We start from the raw sequence: 16124 nt of genomic DNA, 5'->3' as shown, positions 1-16124 counted from the left end.
TTGTTCTTCTACAGCCAGACAGAGCAAGAAATCCCATTTAGCCATGGCCCAAAATCCCACTCTGTGGTTGAAAAAACTTGTGCTTTGTCGACCATCTCTCAAGTCTCAATGCTGACAGGCTGGGAATAAATGGGAATAATTAATTCTAAAATTATCCCAAAGACAAATCTTTTTTCCCAAAGATATGGGTTGCTTTAATGCCTGGAGTGCGTGGTATTTGGGTTTTTCTTCCATCATTAATGCAATTATACATCTAGCTTGGGTCCCAGGGCTCTAGGGTCTCCAGAAATGGAGTGTCCCATTTCCAGGTCAGCCCTCGCATGAGTGCCCCAACGTGACAAGGCAGCGGACTTTCAGAGTTTAATCCCCTCAGATGCTCCAACCAGGGTGGCTTGGTTTGTGGTTCATCTCAGGACAATGCAAACTGAGCTATGCATTTACTGTAATTCTAATCAGATGACTCTATAATTGGAAGAACACCAGTGGCATTCTGTCTTTGGAATCTTCTCCATTAAGTGACTGAACGAGGGCCAGGGGACATTTGCTTGTCCCAAATGCAGGTCCTGATAGAGATGTTTGGATCTGGGTACTATGTTCCATTCTGCAATAGGATCAAGTTCTTCCTTTGTTGGTAAGATTCTAAATCAGTCTGGAATTGGCACTTCGTGTGTATAGCAGTCATTTCCCCTCTGCTTTCAGTAAAGTCTGGCCAATTGCTCTTCTAATAGCAAAGAACAAGTGAAATGAACATAGTGTGTGTGTGGCAGGTAGGTGGGGGATCTGTGCATAAGCTTCATGACAGTGACTGAACATTTTAGATAAACATTTCCAAGTGTAGATCATAATCATATGTGGTCATGGTTGTCTAAACCATGAATAATTGTCTAACAAGAATAATAATCTGAATTTCTTAATTTCTCTGGATACCCCTGTTAGAGATAGAAAGAAACATTAAAGAAAAATGCACCGAGGAACCAGTTTGTAGTAGGAACTTTGCAAAGTATTGTGTGGCTTTGGGAAATATAGAAATGAATCAGAACTAGACCCTGACCTTGAAGAGCTCATATTGGGAGAGAGGTATAAATCATGTTCATAAAAATTATAATCCAAGATAGAAAGTACAAGGCCTGTGGCATTGGGATTTAGAGGAAGGAAAGATCACTCCCTCGTGGGGATATCTGGCTTGACTTCTTGGAGGAGGTGGATTTTGAGCCAGACTTCAAAGAATGGGAGGGATCTGGCTCACGGAAAAACCAGGAGAAGAGATCGTAGGAGCAAAGGTGAGAGGGGAAACGTGAGGATGTAGGGATTGGTGAGGGTTGTCTTTAAGCAGCCAGAGTGAGGAGGACTTCATGCCCGGGGTCAGGAATCTGGGTCATATTCTTTGTCAGTATTTCTCAACACTCAAGTGCAGACCCATGGGGATCTATTAAAATACAGATTCTGAAGCAGTAAGTCTGGGGTGGGGCCTGAAATTCTGCATTTGGAATAAACTCCCAGGTGTTGCTGAGGCTGCTGGTCTGGGGACCACTCTAAGCAACGAGGATTTTTTTTAAAGTTTTTTTTTTTAATTTTTATTTTATATCGGAGTATAGCTGATTAACAATGTTGTGTTAGTTTCAGGTGTACAGCAAAGACCACTGAGGATTTTAAACAGTAGGGAAGGAGCTGCTGCTATAATCAGCCTTACACATCCCTTTAAGGAGATATTCTGAGGTTGCTGACACACACACACACGTGCACGCTCACACGCACACACACACACACACACACACACACGACTGGTACGGCAAGCAGGGTTCATGTGAGCGTTTGCTTTCTATCCTTCTTTCCTCAATTGTACTGACTCAAAACAAAAATCCAGTTAGAGGGTGAAAGCGGAAAAGGGGTGGAAAGATAGTCAAGACCTGGATTCGAGAAACCAGATAGACACAAACCACAATATAAATGCTGTTTTGGCTTCAGAAATGGTTTCTTCTCCTAAACTGTTTGTTGAAGGGCAGAAGTGAGCTGATGAGTGCCTTTGTATTTGAAAGCAACTTAAATACTGGCCCTCTGGCTTGGTCATTAATACAATTTTGCAATATGATGAAAATACTTTAATTGTACTACGGATGAAAGAATAGAGATCAAAGTCAGAAGATCTGGCTTAATCCTCTAACCTTTCTGGGTCTCACATGAAGTTCCTCATCTAGAACATGGGAGAATCATCCTTTCCCTGGTCAGCTCTCAGTTCTTCATAAAAAGCAAATGAGTCAATGGGTATGAAGGTCCTTCTTAGACTGACAAGTGCCTTGCAGGTGAAGCACTTGGCAGGTGCAAGGGCCACCTCTTATCACTACAGATGGAGACGTTAGTCTTTTCTCTGCTCTTGGCAATTGCTGGTGGAATGACTTAGCATCTATGGGGAGGGGCCTGTGACAGCCTCAGGGGCAAGGCCCCAGGTACTAAGGTGTGCGAGGTCCTTCTGTGGAGTTTGCATCCCCTGTCACAGCAGGATGCACCTGCAGCCGGTGGGTCAGACTTGCCCTCGCATCTGGCGGTGTAGCTTCCTGTGATCTCTGGGGAAGTGTTATCAGCAGCAATATTGCCGTGCAAAGCATCCTCTGGGAGTGACTTTGAGGTCAGACTCAGTGCTCGTGAGCTGTTGCCTGGGTTACGTCCTGTGTTCTCTGCTGCCCAAGGAAAGTTTTTCTGGCTTCAAATCCAGAGCTGGTAACACTGGCAGGTGGGGATATTTGTTAAATAAGGGTAGAGTCAAGAACATTAGGGCTCCAAGGGCTACGAGAAAACAAGCAAGACACCAAGAGGCAGTCTTTGGGCCAGATAGAGAGGAAGACAAAGAGGTGGCATTCAGGGTATGTGGGGAGAGGAGAAGACAGCTCCTGAGAGCCAAACCTGCAAAGTCAGTACCCTGGACCAGAAAGCTCATTTTTAGGGAGGATTCTGCTGCATTTCATGCTTGATAGAATTGGGTGTTCTTAAAACAACGGACATTAGAGATAACCACGGGGGTCAGGTTCAATCCCTTCATTTTGTACATGTGGCAACTGAGGTATTTGGCAGGGGCTTGCCCTGGTTAAAGTCTAAATTAATAGAAGACCCCAGGGTGAATGCCAGGTCTCTTGATTACCTATTGAAGTTCGAGAAGGATCATCCTTTTTTCCTCTCTTGGCCTCAGTTTCTTCATTTGGAAAATGAGGGGAATGGAAGAGCTCTTCTTTCCCTTCTATAATCTTCCAGCTCAAGTATTTGATGAGTCCCAAGGACCCAGACTCAATATAGGCCTAGGACATTTCCCCCTACAGGCTGTGCTCTGAGGAATTACATCCTCTCCCCTTATTCTTCCTCGGGAATGTGCAATAATGCTTAATTCTTGCTCCCAGACTCACTTTCACAAGAGGAAATCAATAGATTCTTCAAGCGGTTGGACCACAGGATGATGCCTGGGCCTAGTTTGTCAACCAGGTGGCTCTGGTGAGGGAAGTCGTATGAGTCATTATCGGCCAGAAATGTAAATCTAGCCTGAGGCTTCCCTTGAAGCAAAATTTAGGTCATTAATAATAGTGAACGTTACAGCACGTTACAGTTACAAAGCACTTTACATACCTCATTTGTTTATCACAACTATTCAGAGGTGTAGGTGTTATTGTTATGCCCATTTTACAGATGAGAAAAATAGGCCTGGGAGGCATGGTAAAACTTTCCTAAGGTGACAGGAAGTGTGAGTGGTCAATGTGGGACTTAGTTAAGTCTTTGGACTTCCTAATCCATGCTCCATACACCACCTCTCTTTACATCAGGCTTCCTACTGCCAGTTCAGCCTCCATGGAAATAAACAACAGCAAGCAAGGTCAACCTGCTCAGAGTCATTACCATGAAGAAGCAATGGTGGCAGCACTAGTGTGGCTACGACAATCATGGTGATGGGCCCAGGAACAGACCTAGGGGGGCTGACAGTTTTACTACCTCTGTCCACCTACCCTGCCTCTTTCACCTTCCATTCCTCAGATGGAAGCCCAAGCCTCCTGATTTCCAAACCAGGGCTTTTTTTTTTTTTTTTTTAATTTTGTGAAACATGAAACATAATTCAAACTCGTAAAAAGGCTGATGAGAACTGTAAAAAATACCCATTGTGGTAAACTTTCTTGCCTTTAGCCAAATATTTCCGATTCTATCCACTGCTGGGCTTGTAGTGGGATTGTACTTCCTGGCCCCCGTGAGCAAGTGAGGACGATGTAATTAGTTCTGGCTAATTAGTTGTGCGAGGAGGCGACCATGTCACTTCTAGTCTGGAGCGTGTAATTTTTCTTTCTTTTCCTTGGCACAGCTGCCAGCAAGAAGGTGGTGGCTGTTCTGTTAGCCTTGGTCCCTGAGTGACAGCAATAAGCAGAGTCCCTCTGTTAACCCACCATGTGTGAGCAAAAAACCAAATCCTTGCTGTTTGAAGCTACTATGATTCCAATTTGTTGTTACTGCAGCAAAACCTAACCTATCCTGACTTTTATATTCATGTTTCTACCACCCTGACTTTGAAGAACATTAACGTTTTCTTACACCTGCTTCAGCTTGTAAAAGAAACAAACACCACCCAAAACAACTGAGTCTCTTTCTAGCTTACCTCTTCCCAGCCCTTTTCCTGTTCCCCCAAACAAGCACCATCCAAAGATGGGATGCCTCTGTCCTGTCCATGTTGGATACATTTACTCCATAAATGTGTCCGAGACAATAGATAGTGTTGTTTCATGTTTCTAAAATCTGCATGAATGATATCATGCTGACTTATTCTGCAAATTGCTTTTTTCATTCAATATTATTATTTTAAATATGCTGATATTGGTACATAGTTCATTCCCTTTAACTTCTACATCACATTCCTTTTTTATAACTATGTCACAATTTATGAGGCATTTCTCTACTAATGGGCTTTTAAATTTCTTTTACTTCTTATAAGCAATGATGCAGTGAACATCCTTGTGTAAAGCTCTTTGTGTATATGTGCAAGAACTTCTCTCAGTTGTGAACCTGAGAGTGGAGTTGCTGGGATATAAGATATATATATAGGCTCAAATTTAGTAGATATTGCCAAATTTCTCTCCAAAGCGTCTGTACCCATTTGTAGTCCTATCATCATGGGTTTGTGCTTTGCTATTGCTTTATATCATTATATAAACACTTCATATTGTCAGACTTCAAAATTTTTGGCTAATCTGATGGATGTGAGATGGCATCTCTTAATTTTTTTAATTTGCATTCCTTTGACTGTTAGTGAAGTTGAGCCTCTTACCATGTGCTAAGAATCATTTGCTTTTCGGCACTTTGCATGTTCATATAGTCTGCCAATTTATTTCTATTGTTTTTTCTTCTTCTTATGGATGTGTAGGATTCCTCCCCCCCAATATTCAGTGTATTAATCCTTTGTCAGTTACATATTTTGAATATGCGTCTGTGACTTGCTTTTAATTTTGTGCATTGCCCAGTTCTCATTCTCTTGCAAGCCACAGGCTGCCTGCTTCTGGATACTCTTGACTTTTCAGATCACAGCAACAACATGGTGAAAATGGTTTAAAGGTGTATTTTGAAAAGTCCATGTGAATAAATGTTCCCTGACTCTAAATATCTGTAGTAGGCTAAGGAATGTGTTCTTACGAAAGAATCTGTGAAGGACCTATTTTGCTTACTCAAGGATCTCATTTGCTAATATAATTGTGTGGTGAAAGCAAAAGAACCAGGTGTTAAGTGGAAAAAACCTTAGTCACTAAGGCTTGTTTGGGCTGCTCATTGCTGGGTACCAGGGGTGACAGGCTCCCCCACTGCAGTGAATCCTGGCATGATTTGCCTGGCTGTTTTGACATTTTGTAGCCCCAACGTATGTGGGAGGACACCTGAGAGAAGTCTCTCGTACTCAGGTGGTCTCTCCTTCCCCCCCACACACCTTGGAGAGCTGTTGCAAGGGTGTGACGATGGCAAGGCTGGGACATGTTCATCAGAGGTAGGAGAAAGCAGTGTCTTGGAAGGGCTTCTAGCTTTCCAGCGGGGAGAGTCACTTTCAAGCTTTGTTTATCTCTCGGTGCCTCAGCTAACCCCAGGAGAAAAGCTTCGCTCAGGACAGGAAGCTCAGAGCACCCAAAAGGATGACTACACAACTCAGGTCTATTTATGTCTGCCTCTCACGTGTCCCTCCGTCTCTTCCCCAGGAGGCTGGGCTGCGCAGGTGCCCTAAGGGAGCCTGATACACCATCACTCCCTAGGAAACCAATGGGCGTGGCGGAAGCCGAGCTCTGGGATCAATTACGCTCGTGAAACTACAAAGGCAAGAGATGAGCCAGGAGTGTAGTGGCTTAGGAACGACCTTATGAAAAAAGACTTGATGTTCCCAGGTGGAACCCAGTGCCCCAGGGGAGGTGACCCTGTGTGTCTGACCGACCGGCCGTAGCACTGGGGGCGAGGAGCCAGGACACGCCTTCCGTTCCAGCGGACTCACTTAAGAGGCAAATTCTTTTCTCTCGTGCGATCCTCTCATCTTCAAAGGGAATTCAGTAAGCCCCACAATGCCATCAGCACCTGGCCAGGTGTTGTACTGGCCCATTAGGTGTATACAGGCCACTACCCCAGGGAGCATGCCGAATAAGGTGGAGCATCCAGCTGAGACCCGTTGACATGCCCCAAGATTGTCGTGAAGCAACTTCTATAAACCCTCCAGCCGTTTCAAACAGTGTGTACGTGGCTCTCAGCGCATGCTGTGTTCTCTCCTCAGCCCCGCGCCTTAGCTCACTCTGTTCCCTTTGCCTGGAATGCTTTTCCACTCTGTGCGCTCAATACTTTCAAATGCCAACTCTTAAGTGGAGTCTTCTCTGATCACCCCGGGCAGAACTGACCTCTCTGAAGTCTATACATCCCCCTCCTCATAGCGTTTTGTATCGTTGTGAATATGACGCATACCATATATGCCAGAATCGTTTGCTTACATGTTTATCTCCCATAATGGAGTCTGAGTTTCTTGAAGGTGGATTCTCTGACTTATTCGTCTTTGTTTCCCCACCAAGAATTCAGTAGGTGCTCAGTAAACATGTGCCAGATTAAATACAGCAAGGGCACAATTCACGCTTTTATCTGATTCCACCTTGTGATATGACTGTAAGCAGGTCACGTCTCTCTGAGTCTTAGTTTCCTGCTCTGTAAAATGAGAGTGGGGAGGATAAATGATATACAAGGCTTCTAAGAGGTTTTCTGACTCTGTTTCCATGATTTGAAGATTCTGGTCTCCTAGCAGAAAATTGAGGGTTCATTATAACTCTGTAAAGACCAGGGTAGTGTTCTCATGTACATGTATTAAAGGGCTCCATATTCCTTCCCACCTCTAGTCTGTCACCTTTTAGAAAATGTGTACTATTTAGCATTTTGCAAATTCTCTGACTAAAGTTTCAAGAAGCTTGTGAGATTGATTGATTACAGGAAGTATGTACATTTTATCTTCCCTGGGGAATAAAACTGTTGAGCTAAGTGATTCTTTGAAAGGAATTTCTGACTATATTTTCTGACGACGTTTGTCAGCCTGGATGTGTGTGGAAGGGGTCATTGTGTAGCTGTGTATGTCACCCCAGCATCTCTCTTCCCACCAATGCAGGCCTGCTATATGTGTCAGGCCCAGTAGCTCCGGACCCATGAGACCACCGCTCTTCCTATGCCATTGCTCTGCCCCTTGAGTTATAGGTTTGGAATTCCCTGCATGAATAGGATTGAGTAGCTCTCATATTCTGAGAACACATTTATAAGATGCTAATAATACACAGCTGTGATCTTTGTAACCGACCTATGAAGTGAGGCAGGACAGAGGTTATTATTGACCCATTTTGCAGATAGAGCTAAGACTCAGACAGGTGAAGTGACTTGTGCACTTCTTCTGAGTCTGGCCTAGTGAGATCCATTTATCCTCCACTGTTCTAAATTTCATTGACCCCTTTAAAAATTGTTTAGATTGCTGTTTTCTTGACTGATTGCTCTGAGGCTTATTATCTGGTGAAACCAGAAGCAGGTGAATTCTAGCAGAAGGAAAGAAGGCATCCTAACCCACTTCTGATTTTGTGGTACCAAGAGGCTGCATTCATTAACTAGGAGGGAAGTCAGATGAGTTAGAGCTGTGCATTGGGGGTTTCTCACTTTGCCAGTGAAGAAGTTGTTGAAGCCTGGAGGGTCTCCTTCTGAAAACCTGAGAAGATTCAAGCTGTAGGGCAGGGTTGGGGGACATCTTAGGAACATGAGGTCTTAGTGCCCTCCCTTTACTTCTCCAAATCCAGCTCAGAGGGGGCATAACTTGCTAGTTGTTATCTGTGAACTGGAGATGATACATCCTTCCCAGCTTACCTCAGGGGGTGGTTGTGAGGGTCACATATTATATGGAGGTGACAGTGTTCTGGAAACTCAAAGTGCTGGGTGAAAATCAGGCAGCATCAGTATACTTCCATAGCTACAGATGGTCTTACTGGAGGGATAGGAGTTCAGACCAGTGTTTTTTTTCCTAAAAGTGGTTCCAAGAAACATTATGCAAGAGAACACATAGCATGAAGTATGAATAACCACAGTTCCTGCCCTACCTACCTGTCAGAACACTGCAGAGGATTAAGTTAGGTAATGATGTAAGGGCATTTTAAAATTGTAACAATTGCTATTATTATGACATTCTTGTTCCTCAAAGGTTAAAAGGTAGTTCTTCTACAAACAAGACGAAAAGACAACCCTCAGAATGGGAGAAAATATTTGCAAACGAATCAATGGACAAAGGATTAATCTCCAAAATATATAAACAGCTCATGCAGCTCAATATTAAAAAAACAACCCAATCAAAAAAGGGCAGAGGACCTAAATAGACATTTCTCCAAAGAAGACATACAGATGGCCAAGAAGTACATGAAAAGCTGCTCAACATCACTAATTATTAGAGAAATGCAAATCAAAACTACAATGACGTATCACCTCACACCAGTTAGAAAGGGCATCATCAGAAAATGTACAAACAACAAATGCTGGAGAGGGTGTGGAGAAAAGGGAACCCTCTTGCACTGTTGGTGGGAATGTACATTGATACAGCCACTATGGAGAACAATATGGAGGTTCCTTAAAAAACTAAAAATAGAATTACCATATGATCCAGCAGTCCCACTACTGGGCATATACCCAGAGAAAACCATAATTCAAAAAGACACATGCACCCCAATGTTCACTGCAGCACTATTTACAATAGCCAGGTCATGGAAGCAACCTAAATGCCCATCGACAGACGAACGGATAAAGAAGATGTGGCACATATATACAATGGAATATTACTCAGCCATAAAAAGGAACAAAATTGGGTCATTTGTAGAGATGTGGATGGATCTAGACACTGTCATGCAGAGTGAAGTAAGTCAGAAAGAGAAAAACAAATATCATATATTAACGCATATATGTGGAACCTAGAAAAATGGTACAGATGAACCAGTTTGCAAGGCAGAAACAGAGACACAGATGTAGAGAACAAACGTATGGACACCAAGGGGTGGCAGGGGTGGTGGTGGTGGGATGAATTAGGAGATTGGAATTGACATATATACACTAATATGTATAAAATACATAACTAATAAAAACCTGCTGTGTAAAAAATAGATAAAATAAAATTCAAAAATTCAAAAAATAAATAAAAGAAACTGCCATGTGGTTTAAAAAAAAAAAAAAAAGGTTAAAAGGTAGTTCTTAATAACCTGAAAGGAATTTACCCAAACCCTCTGTGATGCTATTTATGTTGTAGCCCTGCCTCATCTTGGGAGTAGTTTTACTTGGCTGAGAAGTACAAAATGGGCTGGGTTGGAACTCCTCTGCTCAGATTTTGTTTCTCATGTCTTTTGGATGCTCTTTTTGAGTCAATGGCTCTAGCTTTCTATAACGATCTGTAGGCTTCTGGCCCCCTTGGCTCTAAGTGGTCCCTGAGGACTAATTCCCTTTCCAAAGAGGGCTTTTTTTTGTTTGTTTTCACTCTTGTACCTGGGGAAAAATAGTTACTCTCATAGAGCATAAAGAAAAACTTCTCAGGAGGCTAAAAAATATTTGAAGTGGATAGGGTCCAACTTTAGATTGATAATATCAAATGAAAACATATATACTTTTTATTTCCAAAGAGTAGTAGAGGCAGCTTATGATATGGGACATGCACTGAGGATATTAAATTGTAAATAAAAAATTAAAGCCATAAAAATAGCAAGAAAACAAATATGTTAATTATAAGGCTTAATTAGCATATTATTACAGTTGAGCCTTAAATATAACTCTGAGCTTCCTGGCAGGCCGGGCAAAAGGTAAACATGATGACTTATGTCCTTTTTTCTGATTGAAGGGAGTGTCCTGATTGTTTGAATTTTTTTTCTGGTACTAATTTTGAAAACAAATTTCATACTAAGTAACCCTCAAGGGTAATGAATGTCTTTAGCAAGAATTTCACATCTAATGCAGGAAAGTTCTTTTTATATTTCCATCTTGTTCCCCTTTTTGAGTTCAAAGGCCCATATTAACTGGTGACTAAATTTCTTCCCCTAGATATTCCAGAGTCACCTCAGACTGAACAAATACCAAACTGAATTTAACTTCTTTCTGAAATTAGTTCATTCTCCTGGCTTCATTAATTCAGTTGAAGCATCGCATGTACAAGCTGCCCTTGCCAGAAAAATCTCAGGTTGTTTAGATGACTCCAACCCTAACCTCCAGCCTGCACCCAGTCAATCCTGGAGACTCTCTTTTGATTTTGTTCAAGTCCCCCCTCTCCTCTTCACTCCCATCACCACTATTTTAGGTCAAGCTCTCACCATGTCTCACCTGGGCTACTGCAATGGCCTTTTAACTTGCCTTCTTATTATTTCAACCTCTTTTTCACACTGTGTTTCTAGAATCTGATCTATAAAAGACGTAAAACTTCTGCAAACTTTCCAAAGGCTGCACATTGCCTTCATGGTGAAATCTAAACTCCGGGCTTGGCAGGTGAGACCTTTCACCTGCTGAGTTTCCAGCCTCATCTGCTGCCACAGCTCTTACAAATTCTCTAACACAGGCTACCTGTTCCCTAAGCACGCATCATGCTCCTGCCTCTGTGCTTTGCACAGCCTATTCCTTCTGCCTAGAAATCTCTCCTACTTTGCACACTTGGTGTCCTCCATCTGGGAAGCTTTTCTGATACCCTTTCAACATCCACCATAGTTAGGTTCTCCCTGCTCTGGATGCCCCAGGACCTGGGCATATCTCAGGTTATACTTACCACATGGTGCTGTAACCACTGGCTTAGCTTCTGAATCCTCCAAGAATAGTAACTCCTTAAAGATGGAAATGGAATCTCATTCATCCCGGATTTCCAGCTCTGTATGTATGTCTGACATAGTTGGAGCCTGATAAGTATTTGTTGACCAAATGGGTGGAAGAAAAGAGAGAACACTGTTAGACATGTCCCAGTGAGGCCAAGTTCAGGATGTGTTCACTACCAGAACAGGGATCTGCAGAACTTTTTCTTTAAGATATCTGGAAGAGTGAGTGGATAGACAGCACTTCAGATAAACCTCTCTGAAAGTATCTCTCTGTGCCAGCCTTCGGTAGGAGCTGGTGGCGGACAATGAATGGTTTTGCTGTTTGCAGAGGTCTCAGTGGCTGATATTCTATGCTGACCAGGAGAGTCTGTATACCTTGACCATCCTGTATGTGGGTGGAGGGGTAGGGACAGTATAATTCTATTAAGAGAAGAAAGAAGGCTGACCAGGACTTGGATTATGAGGGTATCACCCTGCACACCCAGGGTTTCCCTCAAGAAGTACTGCTTTCTATCAATGCCCTGGCACAGCATTGATCGAGTCCTTTCCTTGCTCGACTCCATCATCATGTAGCGTTTTTGTCAAACGCATCTGAATTAACTGGGGCACTTGTTTAAATGGCAGACTCCCCAGGCCCCCCTCACCCCCCAAAAGACCCCTGCTTCAAAGATGGCCTCCAAGTTGGCTGGGGAAATCTATCAAGCAGGCCCCATTGCTTAGCTCCTTGCTGATCCTGTCCTGGCTCTAGACTGACGGAGCTTGGGTTTCATCTTGTTTTTAACCTCTACAGGTCATTTGGTGTGAAGGTTTGTGGGCACAAGCAATTTCCAATGCCCCTGGGCCCAGTACAGCAGAGCTAAGCTACCCCACAGGCTCCGGGCACCGTTCTCTTCATGTTACACAGGCCCCACCTGAGAGCAGCTCTACTTCGAGGAAGGGATGCGAGCTCCTGTGCATGGTTTGGCCAGCGTGGCACAGGTTGGTAATTCTTATGAATAATAATGCCCAGTAATCCATTTTTGGAAGTAAATAATAATCATTCAAAGTCAAATAGGGTTTTGCTGTTATCCAAACTCTTGCTCTTGCGTGATTTCCTTTGATCTCACGATAGCCCTTCGAGGCGGGCAAACCAGGGCTATTCCCATTGTATAGACGTAGAAACAAGGTGACTTGTACAAGGTCACACAGATGGGATGTTAACACCTGGCCCCAGGTTTTCTGACTCCATTTTCATCCTGCATTCCATTCCACCTTGCTTGCTGATCTCTTACCAGATTTGCAAGTTGAGGAATAGGAACATTACTAAGGATGATAGAGCTGTATTTTAGGGCTCAACAATGTCCATAAAGAAATTTGCTATCAAATGCTAGGTACAAAGTTAAATAAAAATAAGAATTTCCATTTCTGAATTGCTGGAGGAACAGACACTGTGGCTGGAGGTTAAAACTTAAGCCCCATGTATTAAGAAGTCTTCCAAAATCCATTATACCAACCTGAGCCTTGAGTAAGTTTTCCGGGGTGTGCTGCACTCACTAGGGAGAGCCAGTTGTGGCCCTCTTTTCCTCACTTCATGGTTTAGTGATGTCATATCGGTAGCTTGAAATCGGCATGGCGCAAGAATTTACCCCATGGAAATCAGCAAATGCTACAATTCAGGGCTTTGTCATTCCAGAGAACCAGTTGTTAAACATTTACCAGCACACCACTGCTTCCAGCTAATAGTGACTGGCACAAAATTAGAATCTGAAAGTTCTCCTCTGTCATCTGCATGGGACCATTTTCAGTGCTGATTTCACTTCTGACCACAAGTCATACCCCATTCGTGGGATTATGCCATTCCTTAAACAGGAGACTCTTTCTATCTGAGCTTGCAAAATCAAGGCGGGTGGGCTTCTACTAACAGTCCTTCATGTTTGTATAGTTTGCAAAGCGTTTACACACCCTTCATCACTTCTGAGGTTTGTGTGGTCTGTGGGGCAGATGCCTTCTCCTCTTGGTAGAGAGGAAGGGCCTGAAGGTCCCACAAGGGATGTGACCTCTCGCAGGGGCATAGGCCTAGCAAGTGGTAGACAGGGGCTTGAACGGGGTCTTCTGCCTCCTTGTTCTGCGCTTCCTCCCCTTGTACCAGACCCCCTCCTTTACTTGGGACACTTGCAATACCTGCAGCTCAGGCTGCTGTCTGGGGCATAGAGAAGGGATGCCTAGATGAAGTCTGGGGTGTAACATTTCTCTTAGCCCTTGACCGAGAAGGACAGACATACTAGCTTGGGAATTTCTGCAAAATAACAGCTAGCTCCGCTTTACTGATCTCATGCAAGGGGAAAAGTCTACTTTCATTCCCCTTTCCCTTGATCCTCCCTTTGATTCCTTTAAAAACTGTTATGGGGACCTTGAGTTTTTAGGTCCTGCTCTCAGAAGAAATTTGGAGTCTCCTGAGTGATCGGCATTAATGCCCTGCTTCCCCTCTTGCACAACTCCCACCTTCTCTACTGCCTAGTGATGGAATTATTGATTGGTACGCATTTCACAACACATTTTCAAAACATGCTGAAGGTCAAGAATTAATGACTCATGGGCAGTCACATTTCTTTCGCCATGGCCCCTCTATATTATATTGGTGAGGTTGGTGAATGCAAGGCATGGGAGAAACTGAGAAAAAGTTAACTCTGTCCAACTCTGGCCAGCAGGACTATTATGTAGCTTGAAAAAATAATTCTTGATCTTCTATTTAGTGCTTGATCTGCTGAATCACTTAGTTTTTAATACCCAGTCTCTTGAAGAATATAAGATGTAATTAAAGGATTTCAGTGCTGATTTTGCCACCAACTTGTCCCAGGGGATCAGAGTACCAGAGAGGTACTAAGCTGAAGAAACATCTTGGGTTATATCTGAGGGGAATTTTGCTGCTCCGATCGTCCGTGATTGTACAGCAGTCCTTCAGAGAACAAATAGATAACCCCCGATCCAGTCTTGTAGATAATTTTTCACCTCTCTGCTTGAGGCCAGTAAAAGCTCCCCTTGGGACAGCGTGGAAGAACGCCTAGCACAGGAACAGAGAGTTCCAGACCAGGAGGCAAAAGGTCTGGGTTCACTCTCAACTTTGCCACCTATGATTTGCGTTCACTAACAAGTTGCTAGACCTATTAGAGCTTCAGTTTCCTCACCTGTGAAAGGGAGACATTGACAAAGACCTTCTTTCAGAGGGCTGTTTCAAAGATCAAGTGATATCATGTGTGTGAACTTTTCAGTTATAAACTCTAATGCATAAAAAGACCTACAATCTGGTCCTCCAAGGGCTGGTTTAAAAGGTTTTGGGGCAAAGAATGTCAAGGTGATATTGTTTTCTTCTTGATATGAAAATTTTTTTCTCACATATTTTTTCCCCCCAAAGTAATCTAATTTGCAGAATTAGAATTTCTGAATGCCTTTTCAGTAACAATTATGGAACTGAAAATTTCTTAATGATTCTCCTGTAGGTGTTCATAGTCTAGATACTCTGAAGGTCCTTTAATATCATCACAGAAATAAGCGTGATGCAGTTGAAGTAATTGGTGGTGTCTGCGCCTCCGTAGCAGCATGGGCCCTCCCCACAGATACTCCTGCATCTTCCCTCTCTCCAAGCTGGTGTGGGCAACATTGCTTCCCTTGCTCCCCACTAAAGAACAAACCGGTAAAAAAGGAAGTAAATTCACTTATGTAAAGCACATTCTGGGTGAGGAAAGGCAAGCATGTGTTTTGCCTTGACTGAAATTGCTTTGTCCCACCAGTTTGTCCTCTCTCCAGGACATATCAGAACTTATACAGACCTTGGCAGTCACCGCTCTCACCTCTCCAATGTGAAAAAGAGCCACAAGGCTTAGAGCTGAGAAATGACTTCACAGGGTCACACAGCTAGCTTGGGGAAGAATCAGGATTCAAGCACCCATCACCTGACTTCTCCCGTCTCCTCTCTCATTACAACAGATATGGAGAGAACACAGAGAACCTAAAAGAAGAGAAAAAAGAAGTACGTCTTGGTTAAATATCTTGGGCTTCTGGTTTTCAAGGACAGTTTGATGATCAGCAGCAATAATGCCTCAAAAGCTATGATGATTAGCTTGAATGAACTTACGTAATAAACACATCACAGCACATGTGGCATCAAACATCTGCTAGATCTGAGGGTTGGCGCCAAAGCTGCTTTCATTGTCAAAGAAAAGGCGGGGGGAAAGGAACTTGGCTGAACAAAGCTGACAGACTTTTCACTAGAAAATTCAGAGGTAGTTTTTGGAGGAATAGGAACACATTTCCAATGGTTTTAAAAATTTATTTAAATGTGAGTGGGTGAATTTAGTAATTAAAGAAGTGAAGGCCACTGAGAACCATTTGGTGCCTTAGGCATCTTCCAGACTGGTCCCTTCTACCTGCCTTGGTCAGAGTCCTAGAAGCCTCAAGATGGGCAGGTTCAGAGGTTTGCCCAGAGCAATGGCTGAGGTTGCTGATTTCCATCTAGGCTCCCACACAAACACATGCCAAAACACTCATGCTTCTCCCTGGAATCTCTTCTCATTACCAGAACAAAGTCAGGGAGGCAGGGGCCACCTGTCTCTCAAACTGAGTCTATCCATACAAAGTGGATTCTTTGGCCTGTTTTGGAGGTTAACCTACATCAACAGAACAGGGCAGTTGCCAAATACATGGTCACTTCCCTTTGGCTACCCACAAATTTTTGAACTGCAAGATCTGTTCATTTATTTACTTGTTTGAAGTTATTATCAGGAGAACATTGGATTAGAATACTTGCTGGATGTGCAGCTCCCTCAA

The sequence above is a fragment of the Eschrichtius robustus genome, chromosome 6 (genome assembly GCF_028021215.1).
Source record: "Eschrichtius robustus isolate mEscRob2 chromosome 6, mEscRob2.pri, whole genome shotgun sequence".
NCBI lineage: Eukaryota > Metazoa > Chordata > Mammalia > Artiodactyla > Eschrichtiidae > Eschrichtius > Eschrichtius robustus.
The sequence above is the reverse complement of the archived record's forward strand: the minus strand, read 5'-3'. Positions refer to the sequence as shown.